The following is a 15,790-nucleotide window of genomic DNA, read 5'->3' as shown; positions in this document are numbered from 1 at the left end:
ACTTTGAAAAAGTGGTCTGTGGTATCTGGAAAACTGATGTTACGTGTGAAGATTACAGACAAGCTTTATCCAAGGAGATCTGGCTCTCGAAGTTGAGAAAACGGTGTGAGGATTATAGACAAGCTTTATCTAAGGGGCTCTCGAAGTTGAGAAAGCGGTGCTTCTTCGGTTTTCGAACAAGCAATCCTGTCGGGGATCTGTATCTCGAGATTTGGAGAACGGTGCCTCTTCGATTTTTGAGAAAGCAATCCTGCTAGAAGTCTGGCTCTCGAGATTCGGAGAGCGGTGTCTCGTCACTTTTTAAGAAAGTAATCATGTTGGGAGTCTGGCTCTCGAGATTCGGAGGTCGGTGCCTCTTCGATCTTGAAACAAGCAATCTTGTTGGGAGTGTTTTCTCGAATGTGAGTAAAGGTTAGGCCTGTTTGCTAGTCTACCTTGCCACGGAGCACAGAGGTTGACCCACATGGACTTTCCAATTATCCAGCAATGGTCCTGTTCCTTTACCCTTGTGGGTAATAATATGGTAGCTAGACCTTCAAAATTTATGTGTCTAAACTTTGTTAGTGCTGTTTCTTTGCTATTCTTTTACCCTTCTTGGTCATAGCGATGTAATGGGAGCTGCAAGCTTCACGTGTCTAAACTTTGTCAGAGATTTTTGGCAAAGTTATCTGTGGTACCCGTGAGCTGATGTTGCGTGTGGAAAGTGAATGATTGAACAGTAACATTCACGTGCTTTCTACTTCACTAGAAATCTTCGACAGAATGCCCGTAATTTCCGCAAAGTTGAGTGTGCATGTGACAGGTGCTGACAAGGCTGAAAAAGCAGGTGCCTTTTTCGAATTCTGAGATCGGCCCTCGTGGTCTCTGAGCAGCCCAGCTTTTGAGAAAGCAAGCGCCTCTTCGATTTCTGCGATCGACCTTCGTGGTCTTTGAGCAGCCCAGCTTTTGAGAAAGCAAACGCCTATTCGATTCCTGAGATCGGCCCTCGTGGTCTCTGAGCAACCCAGCTTTTGAGAGAGCAAACGCCTTTTCGATTTCTGAGCAGGCGCCTCTTCGATTTCTGAAGCTCCATCGAGTGCGGATTTTTATAGAGGCTGGTATTAAGTTCCAAAGCACACTTGAATCTCCACCAGTAGAAGCTCCCTTCTTGCATTTCTAAGATCTTGATTTGTCCGACCTCTTTTCTCTTCAACACATTTGAAAATGTCTGGCCCCTCCGACCGTCGTTTTGACTTGAACCTTGTTGAAGAGGCAGCCACGCCTTCTCCAGACAACATATGGTGCCCATCCTTCTTATCCCCTACTGGTCCTCTTATCGTTGGGGATTCCGTGATGAAGAATGATATGACCGCTGCGGTGGTGGCCAAAAACCTTCTCACTCCCAAAGATAATAGACTACTTTCCAAACGGTCTGATGAGTTGGCTGTTAAGGATTATCTGGCTCTCAGTGTTCAGTGTGCAGGTTCTGTGTCTAATGTGGCCCAACGCCTATTTGCTCGAACCCGCCAAGTTGAATCATTGGCGGCTGAAGTGATGAGTCTCAAACAGGAGATTAGAGGGCTCAAGCATGAGAATAAACAATTGCACCGGCTCGCTCATGACTATGCTACAAACATGAAGAGGAAGCTTGACCAGATGAAGGAATCTGATGGTCAGATTTTACATGATCATCAGAGGTTTGTGAGTTTGTTCCAAAGGCATTTATTGCCTTCGTCTTCTGGGGCTGTACCGCGTAATGAAGCTCCAAATGATCAACCTCCGATGCCTCATCCTTCCAGGGTGCTGTCCAGTACTGAGGCTCCGAATGATCCCCCTCCGGTGCCTTCTCTTTCTGGGGCTCTACCGACTGCTGAGACTTCTCCTAAGCAACCTTTGTGAAGACTCCCTCTTGTTTGTTTATTTTGCCTCGTGTATATGTACATATTTGTAACTTCTTAGAGATATCAATAAATAAGCTTTGTTTCATTTCAACGTATTGTGTTAAATACACCAAAGCCTTCTTCACTAAGTTCTTTGAATTTTTCTTTTGTTGAAGCTTGTATGTTGAAGCTTTGTGAGTGGAGCATGTAGGTTGAGGTAGTGTTCCCTTAAATTCCCGAGTGGGGAAAACTTCTTGATTGGAGACTTGAAAAATCCAAGTCACTGAGTCGGGTCGGCTATATGAATCTTAGAACGCCATTGTGCTCGATCCTGTGTCATGTTCTCCATTAGATCCAAGTACTCTAAGTCTTTTCTTAGAGTCTCTTCCAAAGTTTTCCTAGGTCTTCCTCTACCCCTTCGGCCCTGAACCTCTGTCCCGTAGTCGCATCTTCTAACCGGAGCATCAGTAGGCATTCTTTGCACATGTCCAAACCACCGTAACCGATTTTCTCTCAGTTTTCCTTCAATTTCGGCTACTCCTACTTTACCTCGGATATCCTCATTCCTAATCTTATCCTTTCTCGTGTGCCCACACATCCAACGAAGCATCCTCATCTCCGCTACACCCATTTTGTGTACGTGTTGGTGCTTCACCGCCCAACATTCTGTGCCATACAGCATCGCCGGCCTTATTGCCGTCCTATAAAATTTTCCCTTAAGCTTTAGTGGCATACGACGATCACACAACACGCCGGATGCACTCTTCCACTTCATCCATCCAGCTTGTATTCTATGGTTGAGATCTCTATCTAATTCTTCGTTCTTTTGCAAGATAGATCCTAGGTAGCGAAAACGGTCGCTCTTTGGTATTTCCTGATTTCCGATTCTCACCCCTAACTCATTTTGGCCTCCATTTGCACTGAACTTGCACTCCATATATTCTGTCTTTGATCGGCTTAGGCGAAGACCTTTAGATTCCAACACTTCTCTCCAAAGGTTAAGCTTCGTATTTACCCATTCCTGAGTTTCATCTATCAATACTATATCGTCTGCGAAAAGCATACACCAAGGAATATCATCTTGAATATGTCCTGTTAACTCATCCATTACCAACGCAAAAAGGTAAGGACTTAAGGATGAGCCTTGATGTAATCCTACAGTTATGGGGAAGCTTTCGGTTTGTCCTTCATGAGTTCTTACGGCAGTCTTTGCTCATTCATACATATCCTTTATAGCTTGGATATATGCTACTCGTACTCATTTCTTCTCTAAAATCCTCCAAAGAATGTCTCTTGGGACCCTATCATACGCTTTTTCCAAATCTATAAAGACCATGTGTAAATCCTTTTTCCCATCTCTATATCTTTCCATCAATCTTCGTAAGAGATAGATTGCCTCCATGGTTGAGCGCCCTGGCATGAACCCGAATTGGTTGTCCGAAACCCGTGTCTCTTGCCTCAATCTATGCTCAATGACTCTCTCCCAGAGCTTCATTGTATGACTCATTAGCTTAATACCCCTATAGTTCATGCAATTTTGTACGTCGCCCTTATTCTTGTAAATAGGCACCAAAGTGCTCTTTCGCCACTCGTTTGGCATCTTCTTCGTTTTCAAAATCCTATTGAAAAGGTCAGTGAGCCATGCTATACCTGTCTCTCCCAAGGCTTTTCACACTTCAATCGGTATATCGTCTGGGCCCACTGCTTTTCTATGCTTCATCTTCTTCAAAGCTACAACCACTTCTTCCTTCCTGATTCGACGATAAAAGGAGTAGTTTCTACACTCTTCTGAGTTACTCAACTCCCCTAAAGGAGTACTCCTTTCATGTCCTTCATTGAAAAGATTATGAAAATAACCTCTCCATCTGTCTTTGACCGCGTTCTCTGTAGCAAGAACCTTTCCATCCTCATCCTTGATGCACCTCACTTGGTTTAGGTCCCTTGTCTTCTTTTCCCTTGCTCTAGCTAGTTTATAGATATCCAACTCTCATTCTTTGGTATCTAGTCGCTTATACATATCGTCATAAGCCGCTAACTTAGCTTCTCTCACAGCTTTCTTCGCCTCTTGCTTCGCTCTTCTATACCTTTCACCATTTTCATCGGTCCTATCCTTGTATAGGGCTTTACAACATTCCTTCTTAGCCTTCACCTTTGTTTGTACCTCCTCATTCCACCACCAAGATTCCTTTTGGTGTGGAGCAAAGCCCTTGGACTCTCCTAATACCTCTTTTGCTACTTTTCGGATACAGCTAGCCATGGAATCCCACATTTGGCTAGCTTCCCCCTCTCTATAAGTGACCACCATAAGTAATAATGTTGTCCATTATCTTCCCCACGACCTCTTTGGAATCCTTCAGCTTTTTGATCGTCTTGTTCAACTTTTCCCACTTAACTGCCACCGCCGGAGACTCCTCCAGCATTCCTTTCAATTCAGCCACCGTGCGGTCCCATCAGCTCAGTCACAATTTCCATTTCCAAATCCTTGTTAACAAGGTTGGCAACAGTTAATTTCAAATGCAAGGCCATGCAGTCAACTAACCTTGTCAAAACCACCTTCCAATACGCAGTCATCTGCATTTTCAGGTCATACGCCGCCGAAAAAGCGTTCGGATTTTTCCTAAGAGCTTCAACTACAACCTCCCCAATGCCCTCTATAGTTATCTTAGCTGGGCGGTTTTTGTCTTTTAAGACTTCGTTAACGAAAGCGTCTTACTGACCTATCAATCTATTACATTCAGAGAGGTACTCCGGATTACATGTATAATCAGTAACTTTCTCCATTTCAACTATCTCCGTCATCCAAGTAATCGACCTTTCTTTCATCTTCGACATAAGATTCTGGCCTATTCGTCTGGCGGACAGCTGAAGCTGATAATAATTTTCTGAATGCCGCATTAGCACTGAAACAACATCATTTTTTATATAACTCCAGATCTTCTCCACAAACCCAAGAGGAATGTTTGAAATTCCGTTCACTTTGCTCTCCAACACAATGATAAAAGCATTATGAGGGAGAAAGTTCGGAAGATTAATCCGCTTCGTTTCCTCCAAAACATTAATCTTTTCCATTAGAAAGTTGCTATTTGAGTCACTTTGAGCACACTTGTGTAGCTCATCTGAGTATTGATTGAGCATGTCGACCGTTCGCACAGTGCAATGTATATGGTGATCATCAGAATACTCTTCAAATTCTCCTCTCAGAAGAATTTCATGAGTGATTCTTTCTCCGATCCAATGATCTGCATGAAAGCTGTCATAGCCTCAGCAACGGATGTCAGACTCTTAGGCATCTTGTTGAGCTCTGCGAGGCTGGAATTCAACTTCTCGTTGATTTTCTTTACTTCCTCTGGTAAATTTCTCGCTATGCTATTAGCCTGAATCTGCACCAACCTTCGTGCTAAAACTGGAATAACCATAGATTTGTCGATATTAGATAGAAGAGGATGAGATTGAAATAATTCCTGAGTAATGGCCCCTGCCTCCTCGTATGTTTCATCACCAATGCGGTTCCTCACGCAGACATAACCTTGCCCAATATTGACATCGTCTCCTGTCACCTTCTCAAGCAATCCTTCTGGTGCCTTATCGACCTTCATCACTACCGCCGGAGTCCTTTCATCGGTCTTGTCCACGCTCTGTGACATCCTAATCGATTCGCAAGTGGCAAAATCAAGACTAGCAGACAGGACATTCTATCTATACTAAACGTTGGTGGAAAAACACTGTTCATTAACAGTTACATTCCGGTTTTGCCCCTAATCTAACGCACAGTTTTCAGCCTTTTAAAAGATGCTACATGAATTGGCGATTTTGCCCTTTGTAGTCAGTCTACATACGGAAAGGTGCTCGAACCCTCTCTCATTTTCTTCCTTTCATTTTCCCTTTTCGCCTGCTCTCTGTTTCTCGGCGTTTCTCCCTCTTTGATCTTCGTGTTTCCTTCATAATCTGTTTGTGTTGATCGTCTACCGTCTGAAGAGATGGGTTTTCTGGCTGATTGCGGTGTTTCAGGTGGTTTGTCTATTTTATTCTTTTTCTATTTTCTTTGATTAGGAAGAAATTTGTAGATCGATTGGTGTAAAATTAAATCTTTGCGTTCTTTATCAGTTCTTTCCTAATTTTTTTCGTGTTTTTAGCATCGTTGTTTAATCTGATTGCCTTTTTTGTTTCAGGAAATACTGATCTATCAATTTTAGGGTTTCTCTGTGCAATCTTGGAAACCCTTTTCGATTAAGGTGTGTGGGTTTTTATTTCAACTTCAGGTGTTTCCTAGCTTAGAATATTTCTTAAGAACGAGAATGTAGTTTTGATCTTCACTACTTTGCATTGCAGCTCATTTTGATAACATTTATAATGCTATATAAATTTGCTAGATTAATATTGCAATTTAATAGTGTTGTTTATTCTGTGTGGCAAGTTATTTTAGTAACATATATTGCATTTTAGCAACATTTACACTGTTGTCTGTCGTAGTTAGACTTTCCGTTTATTTGTTTTTTATTTTGTAAATCCTGTGTCTTTTGTGGTTAAATTAGATTATCCCAACCTGCATAAAATTGAGTCATGTTGATAAAATCTTTGTCTTTATTATGCTGTTATTAAAAGTAGCCTTGAAATATTTTAAATTCGTTTTATATTTATTTGAGAATTAATTATTTCTTTGTTTGCAATCATCTGCAGATTAATTTTGGTTTGAAAAAAAAAATCTTTGCTGCATCTCAGTTCCTATTGTAATTTTAACTGCCAAGTTAGCTTTCAGCTGTCAAGTTTACAGACAATTGATTGTGTTTGTAAGTACTTTTCACTTTGTTAATATTGTCTTCAACATTATATTTCTTCCTTTTCTTTGACAATTGTCTAATTGCAAGTGAATATTGTGGCTCTAAATTGTATATCGAATCATTCTTTTCAGATATTTCTTTGCTTAAGTTATAATGTTGAGCTACTTTTATATTATAATTTTATAACTAGATAGTGCATTATTATAAAAATAGAATGTTTTGTTTTTTTTTTATCAATGTTATGTATGCAGCATAGTCTTTTTGTTTTTTTTTTTTTGGGAACTTTAACGAAAAGCACCCGGTACTGTTCACTTTAACGAAAAACCACATTTTTACACTAAAAAGTCAATCTTGGTATTATTCACTTTACCCTTTATTTTGTCCTTATCATTAAAACTCAAAGTTTTCAAGCCTTTTCATTAGTTTTTTTTTTTTTCCTTACTCTGTATATTACCTTTTTATCTGAGAAGTTACTTTTAATTTTAGCTGATACATTTTAAACCCACCGGTTCTACATTGTGTTAATCATGATTCTTGAGACCATAGATAGTTTTTATTTTCATAGTTAACTATGTTATCGTTTTTAGTAAAACTGTGAATATCATAGATAAATTATATATAAAATGCTTTTTTGTAGTCATATACTGTGTTATTAAAAAAGTTCAATGTTTGCAAAAACTATCAATATCACGAAATGATATTACAATTTTCTTTTGTGATAACAATTTTTCTTTTAGTTAACATATACATTTCTTTGAACAGGTGTATTTCTTAATTTTGTGTCACCCATTGTGTAAAAAAGTTTTAGTGCTCCTATTTTCTCACGTTTTATGATCTAGCCATCAATTTATATAATTTATGTGTTAGTAAAAATCAATTGGTTTTTTTTTTATTTTTTGTAATTTGTCTTTCATTGAGAATAAACATTGTTAATACTGTTGATCTTTGCAGTTTCCACTCAGCGTGGATAAGACAAGTAAAAAGTGACACTCCCATTGAAAACTTATCTGCAAAATAAATTTTGATCTGTGGTTGCATGGTGCATTGCTGCATAGTTTCACAACTGAACTATAAGAAGTAAGAATGTAGTTATCTTATTACTTTGTTAATTTTTAAATCTTTTTAAGTTCTATTTATTAGTTGTTTTATATTTTATTTCTTGCCATTTGTTGCTGAACTAAATTCTATTGTTCATTGTAATAATTGTTTGTTGTTTGCCTTTTTGAACAGATGGACTATCGTGTTTTCTAAAATTTCAACTGTTTAAGGTGAGCAATTTTAAATTTTGAATTATTTAGTTTTAAATACTTTTTTTAATTTTCGTTTTTTTTTTTACTTTTATTTTCCAGTCTAGCATTTTAAAGTTTGGTTGGTTTATTCTTTTTAATCATTATATTATATCTGGTATACATTTGTTTAATCTTCGCATTATATGTTTGTTGATACTTCTTTTTCTCATTTTTTGGCTTTTTTCCAGCGTGGTTTCCTCCGATTTGTTTTCAAATTTGTATTCCAATTTGACTCCATCATGTCAAAAAGACTTGCAAATGCTTTAACAATTAATGATACAGAACACGAAAAAGAGTTTGTTAATAATCAATCCAATGTTTTATCTGAATATGATAGACAATTTAAAAGAGTGCAGAAAAAGTTGTATACAAAACTATGTCAACGTTTTCTCATCTAAGAGTAGTCCAATTATTCAGCAAAACTCAGCCATTGACTACCAAGGTGGTGCTAGCACATCTTCTGTTCAACAAGATGTTGAAAACGTAAATTCTTCCAATATCGATGAATCACATTGCATGACTTTTGTTGAAAAAAATGCTCTCTTAAGAGATAAAAAGGGAAAAAAGGTTGTCAATGTATTAGACCGATCTACAAAAAACACTCAACAAACCCTTGATGATCAGAATAGTAATCTTATGAACAAGGGTCAAGCATTTTTTCAAAAAAATAGAAAAGGTCAGTTCTTAATTTATGCATCTATTAATTTGATTTATCAAGAATTTCAATTTTCTAATTGCCTAAATAATATTATGCTCATTTTGTTTTTGTTCTCTATTTTTTGTGTATCTTTTTTTGTAGGAGTTGTTAAAGAATATGCGGACTTGGGAGATAAAAGTTATAAGTGTGTTCATTGTGGTGCTTATTTTTGGCTAAAAGAGTCTCTTAAACCAAAGTGTAAAAAGGATCTACCTGTTTTCACTCTTTGTTGCCAACAAGGAAAAATTAAGTTTCCAAATCCAAAACTAGCACCACCATTTTTAGATTACTTACTTGATCCAACTAAAGGGCAAAAAAATTTATCATTTCGAGAAAATATTAGAACTTATAACTCAATGTTTGCATTCACTTCAATGGGAGCCAAAGTTGATAACTCAATTAACAATGGATCAAGCCCTTATATTTTCAAAATCAGTGGTCAAGTTTGTCATTTAATGAGATCTTTTTTGCCTGTTGATAATGAGTCTCCAAAATTTGCTCAAATGTATGTCTATGATACATATAATGAGGTGGAAAATCGTCTTAAAGTTTTTAGTTCCAATGGAAACAATCAAAAGGCTAGATCCAACGATTGTAGAAGGGTTAATCAAAATGTTTGATGCATCAAATGAATTGGTTAAACTTTTTTGAGTGGCAAGAGATAAATTTGAAAACAATGGTCTTTCTTCATTAAAAATGACTTTGCTAGGGAGGCAATTAAATGATGGCAAACAATATGAGCAACCTACAACTGATGAAATGGGTGGTTTAATAGTTGGAGATATAGGATTGTATGATTCTAATCGAGATATTATTATAGAGTCTAAAAGTCGCGAATTAAAACGTGTAACAAAGTTGAATCCTAAATTTATGTCTCTGCAATACCCAATTCTTTTTCCATATGGTGAAGATGGTTATAGACCAGATTTAAAATGGAATGAAAATTATAGAGGTAAAAAAACTAAAAGACAAAGAATACCAATGAGAGCTTTCATTGCTTATCAAATTCAAGAGCGAGAACCACCATTAAGTACATTGTTAAGAGGAGGAAGATTTTTTTCAACAATATTTGGTTGATTCTTTTGCAACACTTGAAGAAGATAGATTAGATTATATTAGACAAAATAAAAAAAATTTGAGAAGTGAAGTTTATAAAGGGATATATGATGCATTCTCAAAAGGTGATACTGATGCAAATAATTTGGGACAAAAAATTGTATTACCTGCTTCATCTACTGGAAGTCCTAGATATGTGATAAATAATTATCAAGATGCTTTGGCTATTTGTAGAGAATACGGACATCTTGATTTGTTTATAACATTTACATGTAATGTTAAATGGCTAGAAATCACAAGAGAGTTTGATAATAAGCCAGGATTCAAACCTGAAGATAGGCCTGATATAATTTCTAGAATCTTCAAAATGAAGCTTGATCATATGATTGATTTCATCAAGTCCGGGAAGCCTTTTGGAGAAATTCAAGCAAGTAAGTTACTAAAACTCATTCTAGCACTTATTTCAAGCTTTTCAGTTTTCTTATTTATTATAAAATTTACTTTTATTATTTTCTTTGTTTTCATTTTTTTCCCATGAACAGATGTTTGCACAATTGAGTTTCAAAAAAGAGGTTTACTTCATTCTCATATGTTAATATGGCTGAAACCAAATGTGAAATGTTTTTTCGCATCAGATATAGACTCAATTATTTCAGCTGAATTACCTGATAAAAATTTGCATCCATAACTTTATGAAATCGTTAATCAGTTTATGATTCATGGTCCATGTGGTTGTATTAATCCAAAATCACCTTGCATGCAAGAAAATAAATGTTCTAAAAACTTTCCTAAGCCATATAAAAGTGAAACAATTTTTGACACAAATGGTTTTGCTGTTTATAAACGTCGTGAAGATGAAGAAAAATTTGTGATTAAAAACGGTATAAAAGTTGATAATAGTTTTGTTGTTCCTTACAATGCAGAGTTATTACTAAAATATAATGCACATATAAATGTTGAATCCTGTTGTCAATCAATGCTTATAAAATATTTATTCAAATATGTAAATAAGGTTCAGATAGAGCACGATTAGTTCTTCAACAAAATTTGAATGATGAGATTTTAGCATACCTCAATTGTAGATATATATCACCTTATGAGGCTGTTTGGAGACTATTTCAATATTTCGTACATCATAGAGAGCCTTCTGTAGAGCGATTACCAGTTCATTTACCATTAGAACAAAATATTGTTTTTACTGCTGATCAATCACTACAGTCAATTATTAATCAAAAAGCTTTTGAAAACACAATGTTAACGAGTTTGTTCGAATTGAACAAAAATTTTCCTGACGCGCGTGCACTAACTTATGCACAAATTCCTACAAAATTTTTGTATGATGTAAAGAAAAAAACTTGGAAGCCAAGAAAATATAGAGCATCAATTGGCAGAATAGCATATGTACATCCTGCATCTGGCGAATTATATTATTTAAGAATGCTTTTGAATTTAAAAAAAGGTGCCATTAGTTTTGAGGATTTAAAAACAGTTAATGGTGTTGTACATTCTTCCTACCATTCTGCATGCAAATCATTAGGACTATTAGGCGATGATAAAGAATGGATTGAGGCTTTATCAAGTGCTGCACATATTGCATCGTCTGCTCAATTGAGACAATTGTTTGTCACAATAATTTTATTTTGTGATGTAGCAAATCCTCAAAATCTTTTTGATAGTCATTGGCAAAACATGTATGATGATATTTTATACAAATTGCGAAAAAATTTTGCAATTCCAAATATGATTGTGCCAGAACATGAATTAAAAAATTCAGTGCTATTTGAATTAGAATTACTTCTTAATAATGCTGTAGACATCGAAATTTCGGTAAATAAATGTTGACCGATAAATCAAAGTGTCAACGCTCATGTATTACATAAATTTTACACGTAACGTGTGTCTAAACAAAAAATCGAAATAAGTTGGAAAAGTCATCAAACAGGACACGTGTCAACACCTGGCAGAAACGACTTATTTCATCTGGAATACTATATTCAAAATTAGGCCTTGGAAATTTCTATAAATAGAAGGCTAATTCATTCATTTGAGGGGGACCAAAATCATTAGGCAAAATTCTGAAGCTCTGAAACTCTGAAACTCCGAAGCTCTCAAGCATCCAGGTTCCCGAAGAATCAAGAAAGCCTTCTTCGTTCTTCCTTCATTGTTCTTCCAAGATCAAGCCCCGACTGCCCTTGGATCAACAATCATCCACCAATTCAAGATCAAGCCCCGACGGCCCTTGAAGAAAGTGTTCTTCGTTCTTCGTTCATCGTTCTTCCAAGATCAAGCCCCAACGGCCCTTTGGATCAACAATCATCCACCAATTTAAGATCAAGCCCCGACGGCCCTTAAAGAAAGTGTTCATCGTTCATCATCCGTTCATCCTAAGATCAAGCCCCAACGGCCCTTTGGATCAACAACATCGACAAATCCATACATCCAACCGTTCTTCAAGATCAAGCCCAAAAGCTCTTGAAGATCTGTTCATCACTGTTCTTCAAGATCAAGCCCAAAAGCCCTTGAAGATCCGTTCATCACCGTTATTCAAGATCAAGCCTCAACGGCCCTTGAAGAAACGCTCATCCTCAAGATCAAGCCCCAACGGCTCCTTGAAGATCCGCTCAAATCCACCTTCAAGATCAAGCCCACGACCCTTGAAGAACGTTATTCAAGATCAAGCCTAAAAGCTCTTGAAGATCCGTCAATCACTGTTCTTCAAGATCAAGCCCACGACCCTTGAAGAACGTTCATCCTTAGATCAAGCCCAAACGACCCTTTGGATCAATCGCACATCCACAAATCAACACCTTACGGAGATCGAATCAGAGGATCAAATTAGAGAGAGATTGTAACCCAAAATCATCAAATACAAATATTTGTTTGTGCACGTTGTTCTTGTCTCTTTCATTTCAGGAAATTTTCGTGTTCACAAATTGGCACGCCCAGTGGGACAATCTCTACCTCTCATCTCTTTCTCCGTTCAAGAAATTCGAGCACACTTCCAAAATTAATGGCATCAAGGAAGGCTCAAACTGATCCCGCAACTGGCGTAAAGAACAAGAGCGTCCTCGTCGCAAGTGGTGTCACTTTAGGCATCACGACTCGAAGCAAGGCAAGAGCTACTTCTGCCGCCTCTTTCACCTCTGCATCAACTCTACCAAGGGAACAAGAGCACCCAAGGCACGAGCCTTTGATCACCTTAGCCTCACCAAGGGCACCAAGGGGCGAAAGTCCAAGGAAATACTCCGAATCCATGCTCTCCGATGCCGATTCGAGCGGCAGTTCAGCCATGCAAGTCATGACCATTGGAGCAACTTCAATCGATGAGCAGCTGGCTCAAATGAATGAAGCAATCGCAAGGCTAACTTGAACTGTGGAAGAAAAAGACTTGCAAATCGCTGCACTTGTCAGCCGACTGGAGCCACATGACGGCGAGAACCCTAACCCAGAAGATGAGCCTCCGGTGGAGAGAATCGATGTGAAGCCGGAGCCAGACCAAGCATCGGCACTCATGGGATCTCTTTCTATCCAGCAACTGCAGGAGATGATCACCAACACCATCAAGGCACAGTACGAAGGGAGCTCAAATACCTCCGGGTTGTACTCGAAGCCATATTCAAAGAAGATTGACGCCTTAAGGATGCCGAGGGGTTATCAACCGCCAAAGTTCATGCAATTCGATGGAAAGGGAAACTCGAAACAGCACGTTGCCCATTTTGTTGAAACTTGCAACAACGCAGGGACCGAAGGGGACTACCTCACCAAGCAGTTTATGCGCTCGCTGAAAGGAAACGCATTTGAGTGGTACACAGACCTAGAGCCTGAGTCCATCAACAGCTGGGAGCAATTGGAGCGGGAATTCCTCAACCGCTTCTACAGCGCCCGCCGCACTGTGAGCATGCTAGAACTGACGAGCACAAAGCAGTGGAAGGACGAGCCAATCATTGACTACATTAACAGATGGCGCACTCTAAGCCTCGACTGTAAAGACAGGCTCTCGGAAACCTCTTCAATCGAGATGTGCATCCAAGGCATGCAATGGGGTTTGCAATACATCCTTCAAGGCATTAAACCATGGACCTTCGAGGAATTGGCCACTCGCGCCCATGACATGGAGTTAAGCATCGCCCATCATGGGAAGAAGGGACCGATCGCCGACTACAAGAACGACAAAGTTCTTGAGACAAAGGTGGAGAATGCTGCGTGGAAATCCACCAAGAAAGCAATGACGGTCAACACAGCTCTCGTCAAAATCCCTACACGAGGCAAGGCGATTCAAGCTGAAGCTTTTCGTGATCAAGAGATGCGTAGACGCACTTTGAAGGAGCTTGAAGAGAAAACTTATCCATTCCCCGACTCTGATGTGGTTGCCATGTTAGAAGACTTGCTGGAAAAGAAGGTGATCGATTTGCCTAAATGCAGACGGCCAGAAGAGATGAATCGCACCGACAGTCCAAGGTACTGTAAATTCCACCGCTTCATCAGTCATCCAACGGAAAAATGCTTCGTACTGAAAGATCTCATCCTGAAGCTAGCACAACAAGGGAAAATCGAGCTTGACCTCGAAGACACGGTTGCGGTACACACTACTACTATCGTGTTTGGATCACTCGATCATGTGCCTCTCCGAAGCATGCATGACCATTCCCGTCAATGTTCAAGTCACACAACACTTCCTACATAACCATCACCGGGGGCAAGCAACCAAGATGCATCTACCGGTAATAAGGAAGGGTGGACATTGGCGACCTACAAAAAAACAAGGAAGCCAAGACCACAAGCCACAAGGCCAAAAGAGGAGCCTAAACCCGCCCCTCGAACTTTAGTCTTCGACAGGCTAGACCATTCAAAACCTAGAATTTCGGCACTTGATCGCATCAGTGGTCGAGACCGAACTTCCGTCTTCAAAAGGCTTAAGACGCCAACACCACAAAGATCTGTCTTTGAAAGGTTATCAAAACCCAAGAAACAAAGCGGCAAAGCTAGATCTCCCCCGCAACAGTCGGCTGCGGACAGACTTGAAGAAACTAACAAGTCTTCTAGAAACAGGAAGACAACACCAAAGGGAGAAAAGCTCGACAGTCTAGCAGGAAAAGACGATGTTCAAAGCTTGATTCCTTCAAGGATGAAGCGCCAAGCAACTTTGGAAGTCGACATAAAAGGACCACTGAAGGTAAGGAGGCGCACCATCATCTACACCGGCCAATCTTCACGCCAACAAACCCAAGAGGATCGCACTGAAGAAAAGGCCCAAGAAGACAAAGAAGACAAAATCCCTGAAGAAAACCTCACTTCCGGCTCTGTCAACTCAAAATCTTCACCTCAATCGCTGGGGGCATGCTCCAAAACCATGCTAGTCAAGCCAAGCGAAGTTGAAGGATGGATTCATGTCACTCCGAAGAAACTGCACAAGAAGCATATGTCTTCTCCACAAGTGCACCAATCAGAAAGGGGGCAAAGCAGCTTTCGTCAACCTCCAGAACAATGTGAAAGTGTTGGAGATAATGAAACTTTGACACAAAGATTATCCATCCCCATCACGATGTGTGACATCTTCCCAGAAGACTTCTTCAGCTACTCAGTCAAGGCTCCTTGCTATGAAGATTGCGAGGAACAACTCTCCCGGATTGCTTGACAAAATTCACAAATTCTCCTCGCCCGCACGAGTCTAAACTGCATGGCATAAAGCTCCTGGTCTGCACGAGCATAAAAGGCAACACCAATGCTCCTTGTTCGCACGAGCTTAAACTGCACGAACCAATGCTCCTTGTTCGCACGAGCCTAAACTGTACGAACCAAAGCTCCTTGCCCGCACGAGTCTAAACTGCATGGCACAAAGCTCCTGGTCTGCACGAGCATAAAAGGCAACATCAACGCTCCTGACCCGCACGAGCATAAAAGGCGACACCAACGCTCCTGGTCTGCACGAGCATAAAAGGCAACACCAAAGCTCTTGGCCCGCAAGAGCATAAACTGTGTACGGAATGAGTTAGCAGACGGCATGGTAGGTGTGCACGGCGACGTCACCTCCGAGGAAAGTTGCAACAAAAGGCACTACACAGCATAAACTCGCTGCAGTCTTTTGCACAACCCCACAAGGTAAAGGTGACG

General features: G+C 39.4%; 1 long non-coding RNA gene and 1 pseudogene across 1 annotated transcript; one reads left to right on the top strand and one right to left on the bottom strand.

Moving 5' to 3' along the window:
• Positions 1-4,147: 4,147 nt before the first annotated feature.
• Positions 4,148-15,790, bottom strand: part of LOC139191512 (dynamin-related protein 4C-like) — a 29,233-nt pseudogene continuing 17,590 nt past the window's right edge.
• On the top strand, positions 6,029-7,703 carry LOC139191331 (uncharacterized). Its single transcript, XR_011575350.1, has 3 exons — positions 6,029-6,091; positions 6,537-6,646; positions 7,589-7,703. It is a non-coding gene; the product is annotated as an uncharacterized lncRNA (long non-coding RNA).

Source organism: Malus domestica, chromosome 14 (assembly GCF_042453785.1).
Source record: "Malus domestica chromosome 14, GDT2T_hap1".
Classification (NCBI taxonomy): Eukaryota; Viridiplantae; Streptophyta; class Magnoliopsida; order Rosales; family Rosaceae; genus Malus; species Malus domestica.
Note: the sequence above shows the minus strand (reverse complement) of the source record. Positions and strands in the feature narration are given on the sequence as shown.